This window comes from Haemaphysalis longicornis, unplaced genomic scaffold (genome assembly GCF_048455015.1).
Source record: "Haemaphysalis longicornis isolate Haplotype H1 unplaced genomic scaffold, Haemaphysalis longicornis Haplotype H1 scaffold_3, whole genome shotgun sequence".
NCBI classification, from domain to species: Eukaryota; Metazoa; Arthropoda; class Arachnida; order Ixodida; family Ixodidae; genus Haemaphysalis; species Haemaphysalis longicornis.
This window is the reverse complement of record NW_027526335.1, coordinates 97,557,201-97,576,499: the sequence shown is the minus strand read 5'-3', so window position 1 is coordinate 97,576,499 and position 19,299 is coordinate 97,557,201.

Sequence of the window (19,299 nt, the reverse complement as noted above, 5' to 3'; positions counted from 1 at the left end):
TTGTAGACATAGCCTATGGGTGCCGTTGGCTCCATAGATTCCGCACTGAGCTACCGTGGTTAACATCTGATATACCACCGGGCGGTTCTACTGCCGCGCCATTTGCCGACTATTTTGTTATCCATGTGCTGTCGCTGCTGCTCTTGTTCGTATTTTGAGTTTGTATTTTGTTATCCATGTGCTGTCGCTGCTGCTCTTGTTCGTATTTTGAGTTTGTCTTGAAGGGATTAGTACCCCTGTGCATCATACAGACGAACGCTGAACTTGCAAAAAGAATAGGACTCGATTGATTGATTGATTGATTGATTGTGGGGGTTTAACGCGCCGACGCAACGCAGGCGATGAGGCGCGCCGTAGTGGAGGGCTCCGGATTAATTTCGACCACCTGGGGATCTTTATCGTGCGCCGAAATCTCGTACACACGGGCGTTTTTGCTTTTCGCCTCCATCAGAAAAGCTGCCGCCGCGGCCGGGAATCGAACCCGCGGCCTCGTGCTCAGTAGCGCAACGCCTTAGCCACTGAGCCACCGCGGCGGGTAAGAATAGGACTCGAAGGAGAAGCCGAAGTTTTAAACTGAGCCTCTGGTCGACTCCATTTTCGCAAAAATCTTGTTAAAGCTGCATGTTCCTGAATTCGGTGGGGTTCAAATGACAAAAGAAGCAGATGACCTTGTTGCTAGTGCTAGATGTACCCGAAAACTTGTTGAGAGACTAAGGCATAACAACGCTTCCTCGATGTCACAAAACGAATCACTGGACGCATCATGCTGAAGAAAATAGCTTTAATGGAAGAATATTCGCGGCTCAACAACGTCGAGATCAGAGCTTTATTGGGTACTGGAGGGGACAAGTGCGTCGTGATCTTGCAAACGGAAGGCGAAAAGATGGGATGCCCGGTTTCATGTCCCGATTTTAATGACCTTTTCTTACTCTTTCCACTTACAGTATGGAGCCAATCCTCGTCCCGTTTGTGTGCGGTAAGTTTTATTCTGTCATGGACTTTGATCAAAGTAATGTGGAGGCTAGAAGCTGGAAGACAGTTCTAAACCGTCGCCATGACTATAAGTATGACTACGACAATGGTCAGAAGCAAGGGCTTTATAAGTACATTCGCTGTGCCTCACTGAGCTGCTGTTTCGTAGATCAGCCCATTTCGCCTTCATGAGTGCTCGTGATATTGTCACGAAGCCAAAGAAGACGCACCTGTCTTGCAGAAGAAAACAAGTTTATTGGAGCGAACTTGTGCTCCCCTAACAACTAAAAAAAATACAGAGGCGGCGAAGCAGCGGTCAACAAAGTGACTTGCGCAGGCGAGTGTCGTCGAATCGAATGCCGCGGCGTCTGCTCTGCAGGCTTTTATCTTTCGGTGCGAGTGTTTCTGGAACCGTTGATTCACATCCACAACATTCTAGATCACAGAAGATTATTCTGGGCTAGCGACATTATGGCGACACAGTCTGCTTATCTGAGTGTGATAGCCCGTGCGGCATAAAAATAAAGAATGGAAGACGGGCTTTGCTTGGAACGCAGATAACACAGCCGGGCGTGGCCCGGCAGTAAAAACAAACAATAAATAAACAAACCCATCCATGGTTCGCGGCATTACCCCCCATCTAAGAGTGCATCGACCCGATGCAAAAATAAAAGACCATCCGAACCAACAACAAAAAAAGCCCGTCATCTTGTATAGTAAGGTTTCAAGCGAACCACATGGACGACTTCGGGCCCTGTGCGTCGTCGTGACGTTCCGGAATCACCATCGGGGATCACCTCGTAAGTAAGGTGGCCGACACGTCGTAGAATCTGGTAGGGTCCGAAATACCGCCGCAGAAGCTTCTCACTGAGTCTGCATCGTCGAATGGGAGTCCAAACCCAAACACTGTTCCCTGGGTGGTACTCGACGTCTCGGCGTCGGAGGTTGTAGCGCCCGGCATCCACCAGCTGCTGGTCCGTTGTACGAACTCGAGAGAGCTGGCGGTCCTCCCCCGCACGCTGAAGGTATCCTTGGACGTCGGAGTGGAGGTCGTCGTCTTCTACATGCGGAAGCATGGCGTAAAGCATCGTTGTCGGCAATCTTCCGTAGACCATCTCGAACGGCGTCATTTGTGTAGTTTCCTGGATAGCCGTGTTGTACGGAAACGTGACATACGGGAGCACTTCGTCCCAAGTCTTATCTTCAACGTCGACGTACATTGACAGCATATCCGCGATCGTCTTGTTCAGACGTTCCGTTAGTCCGTTCGTTTGGGGGTGGTACGCCATTCTTCGGTGTTGCTGTAGCGTAAGATTCCTTGCATAAGCTACGCAGTGAGGCCGTTCCGCGGTCCGTGATTAGGACTTCAGGGGCTCCATGTCGCAGCACAACTTGGTTTATGAAGAACTTTTCGACTTCTTGTGCAGTCCCCGTCGGAAGAGCGGCGGTCTCTGCGTAGCGCGTCATGTAGACTGTCGCTACAACAATTCACTTGTTCTGTGATTATGACGTAGGGAACGGGCCTAGAAGGTCCATTCCAATCTGTTGAAAGGGCCTTGACGGGACGGCGATCGGTTGCGGAAAGCCGGCGCTGTCTTGTCGGCGGCGTTTTTCGTCGCTGGCAGTCACGGCAGCTCCGGACGTAGTGGGTGACGTCGGATGCAAGGCGGGGCCAGTAGTTCTTCATCTTGATTTTCCCAATTGTGCGAGCTGTGCCGAGATGTCCGGAAAACGGGTCGTCGTGGCACGCTTCTAAAATTTCGTCACGAAGATCTGCCGGGATGACAAGAAGGTAATTCGCTCTCGTTCCGGGACTGAAATTCTTCTTCACGAGGACGGAGTTTTTCAGGCTGAATGCAGGCAAGTTGCGTTTGAAGGCCCTGGGAACGACGACGTTGCATCCTTCCAGGTAGTCGATCATGACGCGTAACTCGGGGTCGGCACGCTGTTGGGCGGCTAGATCGCTCTCAGTCCCGACTCCGAAGAACGCGCTGTCTTCATTGGAGTCTTGTGGTGGTGGGTCGACGGGGGCGCGGGACAGGCAGTCGGCATCGGAGTGTTTCCTCCCGCATTTATAGACTACCGTAACGTCGAATTCTTGCAAGTGCCAGCTCGACCTACCAAGATGACTAGAGGGGTCCTTCAAATTGGCGAGCCAACACAGCGCATGGTGGTCTGTCACAACCTTGAATCGTCTACCATACACGTATGGGCGAAATTTTGAAATCGCCCATATAATAGCCAGGCACTCTTTCTCGGAGGCTGAGTAGTTTTAAATGCAGAGCATTTCTTTAACTCACGATGTCACCCGTTCTTGGCGTCCGTAGTTTTCCGCGTCGCTCGCCTCGACATGCCCGGCTCAGACGTTTCGCTATCGGCGCGATCAACATTCGATAGCGCGCCCAGGCACATTTCAAGGGCACTCTCTCCCCTGTCTCGGACTCAACGTGCGCCGAGGCTGCCAATTTTACTGCTGACGAGCGCTCTCTCGTCAGCAGATGCCACAAGTGCAACAACATTAACGTAACGCAAACTACTTAACGTCGTGCGCTCCCGGAAATGCTCTGCATTTGATCGTGCCCCTCGCGAGGGGGATGTTTCACTGCGTCGCCATGCGAAGAGTTTGCCACGCTTTAGTTTCAGTTCCGTATCTCCCCGCCGCGGCCGTGGAGAGAAGGCGGCCGGCCGCGACTCTCGCCACCGCGGCGCTGCGGTTGCGAGTTGCGCTAGGAAAGCGAGCGTCGTCTGCTAGCGGGGAGCGGAACGCGTTCCGCTCGGCATCTCCGGTCTTCTCCACTTCTGGCTGCGCTCTGCAAAAGAAATTTTTTTCTTCAAGAGCACGACCGGTGCAGCCCAGGGGCTTTTCGATAGCTGTATAATGTCGTCGCTGAGCATGTCGTCGACTTGAGTACGGATGGCTTCCCGCTCGTGTGAAGAGACGCAGTACGGTGACTGTCGGGTAGGTCGGGCTCCATCTTCGCTGATTATTCAGTGCTTCGCTAGAGGTGTCTGACGTAGTTTTGTGTTCGATAAAAAACACTCTCTGTAGCGACGCAGCAAATCCAATAATTTCTTCCGTTCTTCTTGCGGTAACGCCGGAAGCTTGAAGGTATCTTCGGGTGCCCGTTCAAAGTCGACCACCACGATCACGCCACTTGCTTCTTGCGTTTCTTCGAGGAACGCAATTGCAGCGCCCTTGTTTAAATGCTGGTATTCCTCGCTAAAATTAGTGACCAAAACTTGGGATTGGCGTTGCGTAAAGCGCGCAATGCCTCTTGCGATGGAGACACCTCGGTCGAGGAGCAACCTTTGGTCTCTACGATAGCGTCGACGTCAGGAACAGCATCTTCACAGTAGACGCTGATCATCAAGCTTGCGCGGGGTGGCAGTGTGACATGATCATCGACGATCGTTAAAGGAACATGGTGTTCGGGGTTCAGATCCGGCGTCATGGAGTGATCGGAAGAAAAAGTTACGGACCTGGTCTGTAGACCAATTATTGCACCGTTGTCCGTCAAAAAAGCCCATTCCGAGAATTACGTCGCGAGAGCAGTTAGGCAGAACGACGTACGCCGCAGGGTACGTTGTGCCGTCTATGGTGACGCGCGATGTGCACATTCCACTTGGCGGCATGAGGTGGCCTCCTGCTGTGCGTATGTGCGGACTGTCCCATCTGGTCATAACTTTCTTCAGCTTAGACGCAAATGGCCCGCTCATTACTGAGTAGTCGGCTGCCATGTCTATGAGAGCGACTACATCAAAGCCGTCGATGGACAGCTGAACGTCGGACGTCGCCCTTCTCGAGTTCCGGGTGCGTCGTGGCGTCGTATGTCTGCTTGTACGTGTTGACAGTCGGGCACAATGCGTCGTCGTCTTCGTCATATTCTCATCGGCAGGTTCGGTCATGTCGGGTACGCGTCGCGCCGTTTTGCTGCCGTCGTGGTCGGAAGTCACGTTAGGGTTAGATCAGGTCGCCGGGCTGAGGGCATGTCGTGAATCATGGTCTTCAGCGAGTCGCTGCGTCGTTGGAGGGTTTTCATTTTTCCGCGGTCCTGCAACTTCACCTCCAAAAGTTGCTGCTTTTAGTTGTCCCCCACGTGGGATGGGGGACCTTCCACGTGAGAAGTCAGCAGAGCTGCATCGGTTTGGCCACTGGTACGGGTAAGGCGACGGTGAATGGTTGAATCGGGCTGGTCCTCGGTTGGTGTTGGACAGGTAGTCTTCGATCTCAGTAGGGCGCTGGCCGGGTAGGGGGCGTGGTGCGTCGACGGAGAAGCCTCGTAAACCGAGGATCTTGAAGGGGCAGCGACGGTAGATGTGGTCGGCCTCCCCGCAGTGGTAGCACAGCGGACGATTATCGGGCGTTCGCCACACCTTGGTCTTCCTTGGGGCGGGGGTTTGCACCGCAGGTTGTCGGGCCGGCGACAGGGGGTGACGGTACGGAGCCTCGTGACGGTAGGGCGCAGGTGGGCGAGGCCGGTGAACAGCAGCCGCGTAGGACATCGCTTGCGGCTCGCGGGGTGCTTCTGACTCGTTGAGAAGCGCACTTCCTCCCTAATCACATCGGTAAGGGGAGTGACTTGCGGCTGCGGCGGCGTGGGGAGAAGTTTCCGTAGCTCCTCCCTCACTATTGCGCGTATAGCCTCACGTAGGCTGTCTGCCGGAATCCGCATGCTGTCGACGTAGTTCGCATTGGCCGCGCCAACAAAATTGCGGTCATGCTGCTGAGTACGCATTTCAATAGCGTTCTGAATTGTGCTGGCTTCGGTCACAAATTCGTTGACGGTTTTGGGCGGGTTGCGGACAAGTCCAGCAAACAATTCCTCCTTCACACCGCGCATTAAGAAGCGTAACTTATTTTCTTCCGCCATGCAAGGGTCAGCACGCCTGAAGAGCTTCTTCAACTCTTCGAGGAACAAAACAACACTTTCGTTAGGGTGTTGTGTCCGCGTCTGCAGCAAGACTTCGGCCCGCTCTTTTCGCACTAACGTCGTTAAAAATTGCGTTCGGAAATCGTTCCAAGTCTCTAGGGACCTCTCATGGTTTTCGAACCAGATCCTAGCTGAGTCCTCAAAGTAGAACAACACTTGCCTAAGTGTCTCCGCGTCGTCCTATCAATTGAACAGTCTGACCCGTCCGACTTGCTCCAACCAGTCTTCGGGGTCCTCCAAAGGTGACCCATGGAATGCTGGGGGCTCCCTTGGTTGTTGAAGAACGAGGGCAGGACTGGGAGCGATGATCATGGTGCCTGCGTTGGTCATAGTAGTTTTCACGACGTCTTCTTTTTCCACTTTATCAGGAAGCAGTCCAAGCTCTAGCTGGAGACCTTGCTGTCGGCGGCTGACACGAGTCGGGCTTGCTTGTCGTCTTGACGAGGGCTTAGGGTGCATGTACCCCGCACCTTACCAGATATCACGAAGCTAAAGACGATGCAGTTGTCTTGCAGAAGAAAACAAGTTTATTGGAGTGAACGTGTGCTCCCCTAACAACTCAATAGAATACAGAGGCGGCGAAGCAGCGGTCAACAAAGTGACTTGCGCAGTCGAGTGTCGTCGAACCGAATGCCGCGGCGTCTGCTCTGCAGGCTTTTACCTTTCGGTGCGAGTGTTTCTGGAACCGTTGATTCACATCCAGAACATTGTAGTTCACAGAAGATTATTCTGGGCTAACGATGTTAGGGCGGAACAGTCTGCTTATCTGAGTGTGACAGCCCGTGCGGCATAAAAATAAAGAATGCAAGACGCGCTTTGCTTGGCACGCAGCTAACACAGCCGGGCGTGGCGCGGCAGTAAAAACAAACAATAAATAAACAAACCCATACATGGTTCGCGGCAATATGGACAAATCAGTGCGTTCATAAATATGAATTTGATTTTGAAGTTTTCAAGCGTTGTTATAGCATGAGAGAAACAAGTTCACTTTTACGTAGTATGCCGCTGAAACAGATTTTGAGCTCATGTAATAATAAACCGGTAGATTAATCTAAAAAGAAATCAAAGCTGTGAATGCAAAAATTGCGCTCAATTTCTGAACATGAGTTTAAAATTGTGCAATGGAATCGGATTTATGAAATGGGTACCGAGGAAACAGCGGTAAGTTAGACAATATCGTCTTGAAAAACAAAACAAAAAAAAAAAGCCGTTGGCGGCCATTCCCCTTCAGTCCGCCATGACATCCAATGTTGTTGGGCAAGGAAAGAAGTGGTATTGCAAACCAACAAAAAAATCCGCATAGAATAGAAAATTTCTTCAAATGCCCTACAAATGGAAATATTTCATGAGTGTCAATCACAACCCCAGTTTCGCCTTGATGGAGGGATTTTTTCGTAGGTTGTTGGCGTTGGGATCGGCTGCTCCCCCCAGTTGGGCTACTGTCCTGCATCGTCAATTTTATTTTCCGCATATCTAACATTTTCCTTAGGGTACGTTTAGCGCTCACACACGACGAATAATACTCGGCTTACTGTGACGAGCATGTAACTCAAAACTATGAAACAGTCCTGACTCTACTTACATGATTTCCTTGTACGTTTTTTTTTCTTGCTAAGGGATCACCCTCTTTTCCCGTACACTCCATGACTAAGCTGTGCAACGAGCCTCATTTCATCTTATTCGGTTCCTTTCAGGTTTCGCAGCAGCAGCAATTGTCCTAGCCCACGATGTGTGCATTTGGCTCACCGGATTTCGATCTGGAGGGGTACACCCCTCCAGTCTTGCGTCTTGGATCGAACAACGCTATTATCAGGATGGAGTTCCTCCCGCCTCCTGGTTCGCAACATACGTGGAGTTTGGGCAACCCGGCGTCCCGTGCCACGTCCGACTGGGGCTGTTTGTAATTTGCTATTCTCTAATTCTCTTCGGAACGCACGACCACTGGTGCAGTCACCAAAAAATTAAGCCACCCGAGCCAAAGAACATCATGGAGTACGCCATACTGAAACTTTGCGAAATTCTGCTCCCTCCCGTGAAGAGGGTGCTGGATGCACTGTCGCGGCGCATAGCGATGTGGCTTTGGTGAATAAACGCAAAGGTGACGCGAGAAACGTGTCTATAATGTTATTTATTTTATAGTTTTTGTAGCTGAGTCTTCCATTATTCAGTGTGGAACGACGTCGCACCCTTGGACCATAGGTATTTTGTTTCTTTTAAAGTACTTGCCTATATTTTGACGTATGCACTGCTAATTGGGTCAGAAAAAGTTGGCAAGTAGGTATAAATATACTGAGGCCAGTGGTAATGCTTTTCTGTAATAGTGTACCCGTGGTTTGCATATAAGATGACTGCCAGAACAACACTGAAGTCAGCCGCGACTAATCACGCCTTGATGCCTTCTGATCTGATTTTGGCATTTCTTTGTAATATACCGCTCCGTGTCGCCGAAGATACGCCAGCCCATGACATCTCAGAAAAGCACATATAATTGCATAGCATTCTCTGCCGAGTACCACTACGGGCAGTAAGTACTGTGTAACGCCCTGCATTTAAAAAATGCAAATTGTGAGCACGTAGCTATTGTTAAATAGGGTAAATGAAGATAATTGGTCAAACTAAATTTCTAAAAACAAGAAAAAAAGAAATATAGAGGAAATAAGTGAACTTAAGTTTAACAGGATGAAAAGTAGGGCGAGTTGGTGTTGATTCATCTTGAAAACAGGCGCAAAAAAGACGTTCACCAATGAAAGGTTGCCAAATATCGCGTCTTCCGGGGTATTTCTTTCATTGGTTAATGTCTTTTCCGCGCCTGTTTTCAAGATGAAATAACTGAAAATGGAGAACCCTTTGATGCCCTGCATTTCCACAACGAGCAGATTTCACGGAAGTTCCACATTAAATAGTAAAAATAGCGTAAATTGAGATATTTGGTCGATCAGAATATAAAAAAATATCGAAAATGGCTAGACCTGTGACACTCTACATTTCCACAAAAATGTGGATGTCGCGGAAGGTTTACTTTTAATAGTTGTAATAGCGTAAACCGAGTTAACTGGTAGAACGGGATTCATAAAAACTAAAAACTAAGAAAAATATTTAAAAAACCGGAAATGGATAACCGTTTCTCGAACGAAGCATACCCACCGAAAGCGATTGTCCAAGAATGCGGCGACCCCCTCGTAGTTAAAAAACCCAAGAAAATTCCGAGCGATCGTGTGCGCGTGCCTCAATGCTGCCGTTCAGCGTCCTCGGCCCACGTTTGTCAAGCCACGCATACCCACCTAGAGAGATTTGCCAAGATTGGCAAAGCAAAATAAAAACTGCAGCGTTTGCCGTAATCATGGCAACACTTCCTCGGAACAATAAAGACACGCCATAGGGTACGCTCCTTCAAGCTGATGTTTAATGATTATCTCTTCCAAAAAATTAGGTAAGCTCACACTTATAGCAGCAATGATGGAGTAAAGGTCGTTGCGGCAGCAGAAAAGAGGCAAGTCAGCTGCAATGGAGGATTTGGACTGTCGTGATGGTCGTGAAAGTTTCGTACAGCTTTCAGAAACTTTCGTACAGAAAGTTTTAATCTTTCTCCCGCGTGTTCCCTCCCGCTTTCTTCCGGGGCAAAACGGTCTTCCCGTTTTGCCCTTTCCCATTTCGCCTTTTCCCATTTCAAGCCTTTCCCGTTTTACCCTTTCCGTTAGTTTCCTCTCCTTCAAACTCGGTGCAAATGGACCTTCCCGCTTCGTATTTCGCATATAGCCCCTTCCGGAATAACGTACCCGGTCCGACTGAGCTGTCTCGAACTAGGGCGTGCGATTTAGATTGCTTTCTTTTGTTCAATGGGCCCGGAATGCCTGCAGTTCACGTCTGGTCAACTTAGAGAGAAGCAGATCAATGACATTTGGGCAGTGCTGTTGCCAAGATGTAGCTGTACCAACTTGCCCAGCTCGCTTCCCTCTTAAAACTCTGAGCGCTACCTAGCCCCCCGTTACTCCCCCCCCCCCTTCCTCCCCCCCCAAAAAAAATTCCAGAAATTCCGACAACTGTCTACTAATGCGTAAGCCTTCTGATGTTTCTGTTTTTATTGTGTGTGTTTTTTAGTGAGGTTTGAAAGTAATCATTCGTGAAAGTTTGGGTGTGCTTGACAAACAGGGTCACGTAAGTGTCGATGCCGCTTATGACAGTTAGCTAGTGTCGTGTCAGACAAGCCCAACGCGCCCGACGCCTGTGCAGCTTCGGCCGTCAAGATGCGCGAGGTGCGCACTTGTGCGTTCATGTTTACGTATCCGCTCGCAACTTTCCTTCTTTGTCCAACCATTCTTGCTGCTATGAAAAGAATGGCACTAAATTTAAGCGAAAATATCTCGTTCTAGAAACTTCTAAGCCCTGCCTATTTTGCGTTTGCTTTTGCCGGTACCAGCCAATCGCACAGCTGTGGATATTCCGTCACCGGTTCTATGGCGGGAAATGCAATATCATCCTATTTCTCGTAATTATACGGCTTATTTGAGTGAAATTTGCGTTAAAATGGATGCCAATGTTATTCTAACAGGGCAATCTTTGGAAAGTACAAAACTTGCATTTTGTTTGCATAGCCCCTTTAAGCGTTTTCTGCATGTGTAGGCGCTCGGCACACGCCGACCGTGCATATTGCCCACGAAGCTGCTGGAGCCACGCAAGGCACGGCAGCAAAAACACTCGTCTTTGCTATCCAGAATCAAAGCAATCACAAAAAAGAAGGCGAACATGCTATAGAGTGGATGATAGCGTGGTGAAATGTTGTGCTAGGGATTGTTATCCAAAGGGACTTTGAAAGCGGGGATCAGACTTGTGCGGCGATGCTATTCCCGCACCTCTTTACGCCGGTCGGCTGCGGAGTCACATGAGCGTCCTCTCTCACTCTCTCTCTCTCTCTCTCTCTCTCTCTCTCTCTCTCTCTCTCTCTCTCTCTCTCTCTCTCTCTCTCTCTCTCGCGTAGATAACTACCGACCAGCTTCAGCTGGTCAATCGTGCTGGCCTGGCTGCCACCGCCCAAAGTTTCTTCGACCAGGCCGCATTCCTACGGCACCTAGAACCAGAAATAATGCAATACTGGTATAGTTTCGGTAACGATAAAGTTACCTCTCTTCCACGTAGCTCCTGTGGCATGACTGATGACACTAAACATTCGACTAGAACTTTCATAGGCTTTTTTTTTTCTCAGGCAATTCATACTCAACGTCATTACGCGAAATGTTTAAAAAATTTTAAGGACCACAGTATCCCCTTTAGTTATTATTTCCTCCTCCTTCTGTCGGTGTCACGCTGCGAGGAAGTTGTTGTAAATCGAACATTCATCACAATTTTGTTGACAAGAACGATAGACGAACAAAGATGTGACGCGTCTTGACAGCTTGACAGCCTGACTGGCTTGACACGTGGTGTTTCTTGTGCGTGACAGGTGTTCCTCGTCCGCTGTACTTCTTTCCGCGCCATATTTCGTTCAATAGTGCGAAGAACTTTCGCGTGTGCTGTTAGACGTCATCTTTTCCGTTCCATGATTATGTCGAGCGTATCTCTTGTAGTTGTGGTGGATGTTTGTTTACAAGAATCATGAAGGGGTCAGCAGCGCACAAAGACGATAACACACAAGGAAGAGAAGACAGCATCACCGCTTGTCCTGTCTTCTATTCCTTGTGTGTCGTCGTCTTTGTGCGCTTTTGACCCGTTCATGATGCCCCACCAACTAGCCCCACAAGCCATCCTTGTTTATAAGGGTTGTGTACATTGTCTTTAGAAAAGGAGTGTTAATATAGGTTTCGTATGGTCACTGTCATCATCAGTATGAACAGGTGGCAATTAAACGTCTAGTGCTATGCCTACTGCCATTGTGTACAGGGTGACTTGTGTTAGAGTGGACTCTCTCGATGGGTACAGTCTTTAAAAACGGGTTCTTTGCGTCTAGGCAACCTTTGCGTCTGGGTGCCCACTCTCGGCCGTCGCTGGGACTTTTGGTGATGATGATATCGCGCCATTGAAAAAAATCTGGTTCGGTGCTTTCTTCTTTTGTTTTTGTTTTTTGGCGCGCTTTTGATTAGTATCTGTTTTGTGTATTGTTGTTACCATGATGATTTGCAGAAGACTAAAAACACCAGAATCCCGGGACGCTCGCCGCCGAGTCTGTACACAAAGCAGTCGCGTCGGCGGATTGCCTCGAAAGCGCGTCATTTCTATTTCATATTTGCCGCGCTTTCGAGGCGCTTTTTCAAAGAAAGTGCTACGAGTTGTGCCGCGCCTCCGCCAGATGGCACCACGGGTCCCGCGACCGAGAGAAGACGCAGTGAAACATCCCCCTCGTGAGGGGCACGATCAAATGCAGAGCATTTCCGGGGGCGCACGACGTTAAGTAGTTTGCGTTACGTTAATGTTGTTGCACTTGTGGCAACTGCTGACGAGAGAGCGCTCGTCAGCAGTAATTTGAATGAGTCAACGATATAGGGCGCGTTCGTAGCGTCCCATTCTGTGTCAGCTTTGTGGCGCAGTGGGTAGAGCACCATGTACATTGCGTTCCGCCCGCAGGGTCGAGGGATCGAAACCGGGCGCCGGATAGTATTTTAAATGCAGAGCATTTCAGTAACTCACGATGTCACCCGCGTTGACGTCCGTAGTCCGCACCGCACCCCTCCCTACTATATAAAAAAATACGATCCAGCGCCCGGTTTCGATCCTTCGACCCTGCGGGCGGAACGCAATGTACATGGGGCTCTACCCACTGTGCCACAAAGCCGACACAGAATGGGACGCTACGAACGCGCCGTATATCGTTGACTCATTCAAATTACTGCTGACGAGCGCTCTCTCGTGAGCAGTTGCCACAGGTGCAACAACATTAACGTAACGCAAACTACTTAACGTCGTGCGTCCCCGGAAATGCTCTGTATTTGATCGTGCCCCTCGCGAGGGGGATGTTTCACTGCGTCTTCTCTCGGTCGCGGGACCCGTGGCGCCATCTGGCGGAGGCGCGGCACAACTCGTAGCACTTTCTTTGAAAAAGCGCCTCGAAAGCGCGGCAAATATGAAATAGAAATGACGTGCTTTCGAGGCAATCCGCCGACGCGGCTGCTTTGTGTACAGACTCGTCGGCGAGCGTCCCGGGATTCTGGTGTTTTTAGTCTTCTGCAAATCATCATGGTAACAACAATACACAAAACAGATGGTAATCAAAAGCGCGCCAAAAAACAAAAACAAAAGAAGAAAGCATCGAACCAGGGCTTAGAAGTTTCTAGAACGAGATATTTTCGCTTAAATTTAGTGCCATTCTGGTCCCGCGACCGAGAGAAGACGCAGTGAAACATCCTCCTCGCGAGGGGCACGATCAAATGCAGAGCATTTCCGGGGGCGCACGACGTTAAGTAGTTTGCGTTACGTTAATGTTGTTGCACTTGTGGCAACTGCTGACGAGAGAGCGCTCGTCAGCAGTGATTTGAATGAGTCAACGATATAAGGCGCGTTCGTAGCGTCCCATTCTGTGTCGGCTTTGTGGCGCAGTGGGTAGAGCACCATGTACATTGCGTTCCGCCCGCAGGGTAGAGGGATCGAAACCGGGCGCCGAATAGTATTTTTTTATATAGTAGGGAGGGGTGCGGACTACGGACGTCAACGCGGGTGACATCGCGAGTTACTGAAATGCTCTGCATTTAAAAAACTATTTATATTACGCGCCATCAAGAACAAGCGGGCCATATCTGTGATAGGGGGGGGGGCTTGGCGTTTAGCTCTTGGCGCATCACCGAAACGTAAAACCTCTGTCAAAATTTGAGCAAGTTCGCGTGGTTTGTTTAACGGAAAAAAAATTGATTGCCTCAGGTAGGTGACAATATTTTGACCTGCCATAAAAGAGCTGCTGTACCCGTACATACTTTGCCAGAACGTTTCCGGCTTGTAGCGCCGCAGTTTTACCATGGCGGATGGGAAGCAAAAGGTCAGCTATACCAAGGCTAATTAGCGCAAAGCTCACCAGGAACGAGAGGGAGAAGGCTCACCAGAACACCAATGCGACGTTAAAACTGAAGGTCTGGCGACTACGAAATTTTCGGGAAGGAGCAAGGACAAAACGGTGAGATAAACCAGTAGGTCACATTTTAGCAACTTGCATTAGGTCTTCACCCTAATTGTTCGCGTTTTTTCCGTAGCTTAAATTCGCGAAGAGAAGACAACCCCAGCTAGGCGAAACGGAAACGACTTCGAGGCAACCGCGCCAATTAAAACTTTTGGTACGCGAAGCGTCGATGAAACGGTCAGATAAACCACTCAGCCACATTTTAGGACCTGGCATTAGGTCTTCACGCTAACTGTCCATTTTTTGTTCCGTAGGTTCGTTTCTCACGCATTAGAGGAGACACCCACGGCGAGGTGAAACGTAAACTGCAGAGCTACAGTTGCTTGAAGAACTGCCCCTAATGATTAGACAAATCATCGAAGCGGTAAAAAGAGCCGGCCTGTGGGATCAACCTGTGAGCGCATCGTGGATAGCCCTGTCTCAAGAAGAGTCTGGTTAAATAGGGATATAAGGAGGCGAAGGGTTCTATTCCACAACTGTGAACCTTTCCTAGGCCTCGTTGGGAACGTGTGCATTCTTTCGTTCGTGACATTTTGAGGGGATAACGGATCTTTTTTCCAGTGCGTCAAACCGAAAAACTTTACCGGTTCGGTTACGGTTCGGGTTCAGGCGAATTCATTTAGTTCCGGTTCAGGGTTGGTTCGACACTGTCGCGTACCGAATCGATTAGCGAGCCGGTTCGACGAGTTCAATAATTAGTCAGGTGACCAAAAAAGATTTAGCAGTTTGAAATGACAATCCAATTAAAATACAAACAAAAATGCAAAATGCTGCTCTTTCACAATAAGCGTGGGGCAATTTCAAAGAAAAATTAAACAATTGGCCAGATGTTATGAATACCGATAAAATAGTCACGATTTACCAGCTACTTTCCTGCTCAGAGCTTATGTTGTCCTAACGACTATACATGAAGCCACCCCCTTGAGATTTGATGGTGGCATATATTTTCTGCCCTTTCATTTCTTCTTGAAGTAGCAATCCTCGCTTATGGAACTGTTCATTACGCAAGCCGCGAAGCCCTAGAGTGCGGCCTGCGTAGTGGCGTGTTTAAATACCAGCGCCTAGTATCAGTAGCGCACATTTTTTTATCCGTTATAACACAAGAAAAAACCCCTACAACAGCCACGTAAATGCCACCATTGAGTTCGATTTTTTGGTGACGAAGAATAACTTGTTAGCCGTCACCTTCTCGATTCGTTGAGCCATAAGTTTGTTTAAAGTGTGCTTTAGTTAACGCTCAGTTATAGAATTATTGCTTTGACCACTGGTAGGCATTTTAAGGTAGCTAGACCAGTCGAGTGCCCCGTGATTTCACGGAGCGAAACGTGTTGCTGGGTGGTCGTCGGCTGCCGTCTTTCGTTAACCAGGTTACAGCCGTTCTATTTGTCACAGCGCATTTTTTTTTTTGCTTGACGGCTTCGCGATGTGAAAAACTGGATCACATGGACTGCAGAAACGTTGATGCTTCCAGAAGTGTGACACAAACGTGACTGATTTCTATCACTGCATTATTTCTGACTGTTGAAATAATCAGCTACCTCATATAAAACACGCGGTAAAAATTTAGTGCCCTTGCACTCTGTGAAGAAGGATGACATGCGAAAAGTGTTTGTAATTAACTGTTGAGCATACTCCTTTTTCAATTACCTGAATGAAACTTGAAAATACTTGAGCTTTACACTAGCGGACTGTGACGATGTGGTCAAAAGGCGAAGACCAGCAGCAAGATCCTCCGGGCAACCCCGATCGGGCTATGTGCCGGAGAGGTCGAAGAGAGAAAGAATTCTGGCGTGTGCAGCTTGCGGAAGGTCTACTGGAACAGGTGTGGGCGTAAGCAGTCCCATCAGTGAAGATGCCAGTGCCGGGTGAAGCCCGTTCTACATGGAGCGAATTTCGCGTGCGAATCCGCTGGAACGAACATTCGCACTTGCGAAGTTCGCAATGCCGGGAATTGTCGTCTACATGGGGCCTGCGAACGCCGCGATTTTCGCATTTCAGATGCGCCTTGTTTGCAGACTGAATTAAGTTTGCCACCAGCAAAGGCTGTTGTGATTTTAACAAGGGTGGTTTTATTTTGCTTTCTTGGCAAGTTGTTTCTGCCTGGTTTGCGGTAAATATAGGTTTATTTGCGGTTTTATATAAGAATATCCAATTCTTTATCAAAATACGCACACACAGCAGAGAAGACAAACGTTTTGGTGTGCCCGCGCTTTGTCGCGCTCATACAAGCAACGCCATCTGGTTTCCAAGCGTGCAAGTGGTGCCGAGCTGTGCTCCTATTGGCCGCAGGTCCGGCCCCTCTACGCCGCACACGCCGCCCGAGCGGCGTTTGCTCGACCGCTTCAAATGTTTGGCACTTTGCCGCAGTAACGAAAACAGGTGGTTCTGCCGCACGAGCGGCGCCGCATCAGCGAATTCGCAGGCGAAATCGCTCCATGTAGTACGGGCTTGAGACGACCGGTTCGGGACGCGGCCCGACAGGCTCGGCATCCCGCTCGGCGTCCGTTGTGAGCGTGACCCTCCGAGTTGTGCCGATTCTCTGTGGTCCTCGTAGTTCCGGGGCAGCAGCCGGGTCCTGGGCCCGCATCACTCCTGCCGGCGAGGGCGACAACAAGAGACCGCGCTACAAACTGCGAGGAGACGCCGCCGCTTCGACAGACCCACGCCGCATCACAAGTCCAATGTAGGACGTTTCGTGTTTCCGTGTGTATTGAGCCTTAGTATTGCGCGGAGCGTCCCGTGCCGTGTTTGTCCCTTTTGTGCTTTATCTCTATGTCCATGTTGGTCCTTTTGGTCTTATAATATAATCGCCTGTGTTGACTTATGCCCGGTTCCTTGTCTCCCATCCTCTGAAAGAAACCTAATGTGGCCCACCCCGTCACACAGACAAACATGGGACTACGTCTTTCACTCCCGCGTGGCAGGCATCTTACTTTTTGTCTAACACACCAACCCTACTCGCTCGACCACTGAGGGTACCGGAAACGGGCACAGAGCCGTTTGACGCCCACGTCGTTCAAACGACAGTCCACACACGTACATGTCATCAGTGAGAGCATAAAAGGAATAGCCAGGCGTGAATGTTTCCCCTTCCACTGAAAACCCGTGCATGCATAAACCGGCAGCCGGCTACGTTTGTGCGGTTTGACGTGAAACACACCAGGGACAATATCGCTCTCAAAGCTCTTCAGGCTGGACAAAAATACTGGCACACGTCGGCGTTCTAAGCGGGCAAGTTGGGGTTCATCCGGAAGGTATTCGCAGTTACCCGATGAGATGGAAGCGTGTGGCTGTGCGATTCCCTCTCGTGTCGTAGTAGACATCTTAGTCTGTGTACCTCGCTAACCTTATCTCTAAGAGCTCGACCAAGGCTGACAGGTCGTACTGAGCCGCGAGGCTTCCACGTTTATATATCCCACCAGCCCAACGGGCATGTCAGCGGTACCGACATGATGCCTAGCTGTGCCAGTACATCCTCCTTCCATCGCCAACACGTGGATGCGTTAACCCGACCCTGGGCATGGCCACGTGCTTAGGCGTGGAATACGCAGGCGAAAATGTTGCTCGAAAAGCCTTTAGAGTTGGAAAAAATGCGCTCATGTCGTCCTTCAAGGCGGGTAAGTCGCGCTTTATCAGGGAGGGATTTGCAGCTGCTCGGTGAGGTTGAATTTCAGGGGGGAACGACGGCGTCTGCACGTTCGGCGGCAGCGGCCTTCGCGCTTTTTTTTCATTCTCATCTCCATTCGTTCTTCCGTTGATGCTTGGGAATCATCTCGAAATGGCGATACCAGTGTTATCAAATAGGCATCGGTGGTGGCGATGTGCATAAATAGTGAACGAGGTGGCGGCGGCGTTGAGGAGAAGCGCCGGAGCGGCACCGAATAGAACGGCTCCAGCTCACTGAAAACCGAGAGGGGGGGGGGGTCGGACTTATACTGCTTGGAAGTAAATATGCATATTTTTGTTGTTGGATTACTGCCAAATCAAAGCCCACAAGAATGCAGCGCCCAAAGTTTACACGATACGGGATGAGGCTGATCTGACTAAAGTAGACTAACTGGTTCCCATTGTACAGGATGCGCACATGCCAGCTGCGTGTTCCACGTCGTCTTTTCTCGTTACCTGCGCAACAAAAATCATTTCTAATAAGTAACTACCGCTTCAAAATTTGTTTTAATGCAAGAAGCCTTCGAAAACACTTAGATGAATTTCATAATCTCCTCTCATCACTCACCAATCCGTTCTCAGTAACTGGACCAACAGAAACATGGTTATAGGAGGACGATGGATATGTATTTCGTTATGCTGCCTACGCACCTTATTACGGTCACAGATTATCTGGCAACCATGGTGGTGCAGCCGTATCAGATGCGTAGCCAATGGGGCGGGGGGAGGGGGGGGGGAGATTTGGCGTCAGAACACATCCCGAAATTTTCTGAGGACTGCATTCCCTCCCTCCTTGCTGTTCTTTTCCTCCCAAGCTATGTACACACTACATTAATAAATTACTACGTGCAAAGAAAAAGAGGAAGAGCGTTGGTTTCTTAACAAAAATAGTTCGTTGGAGCCCCGTTTGCACTCGTAATTTTAAGGGATATTACAATGAACAAAACAACTAACATTGTGGCTTTATTAAAGCCGAAAAATTACTATGACAGTGCTTGGGTGCAATCTAGCTGTTTTGATTATTATTATTTTTTTGCGTTAGGCCTGACATTTCGCTTTGAAGCCTAGTCAACCAGTGCCACTAGTGCGGTGCGCAATGAGTACTGCCCCAATGGGCAGTGGTTGACACTCTTAGGCATCAAAGTGGGAAGTTAGGCCTGACCCATTATGTATTTACACTCAACGCGAGTTAACCTTGTCGTTGAGCTGTTAACCTTAACGTTCAGCAGTACGATTATAGCCGCGCTCGGGCCTTGCAATGCCTACAAAAGTTTTTCGGCATATTCAGCTGGGACAGCGGTATTCGTTGATAAAGTTGATTCTACGCCACTCCTCACTTGCGCACCTCCGGAAGAGCGAGAAACCAAGAGGCAGCGACCGGGAGTAACGTGTATTTCGAAAGGCGGCCAGCGACGTGCGCCGAGCTCTGCAGAACGATCCGGCGTTGTAGGACATTGGAGTATAGGGGTCCCCGCATTCGCCGTTGTAGCAGAACCGTTCCGCGCTCGCGCACGCATTCGCTGAGTCGGAATATAAACGCCCCTTGATTGTCGCCGTGTTGCACTGCACGCCAGATGCGTAATTCTGTTGCTCACGCTGGAAATTGGCATCCGCATGTGCGACGTGGGAGGGCAA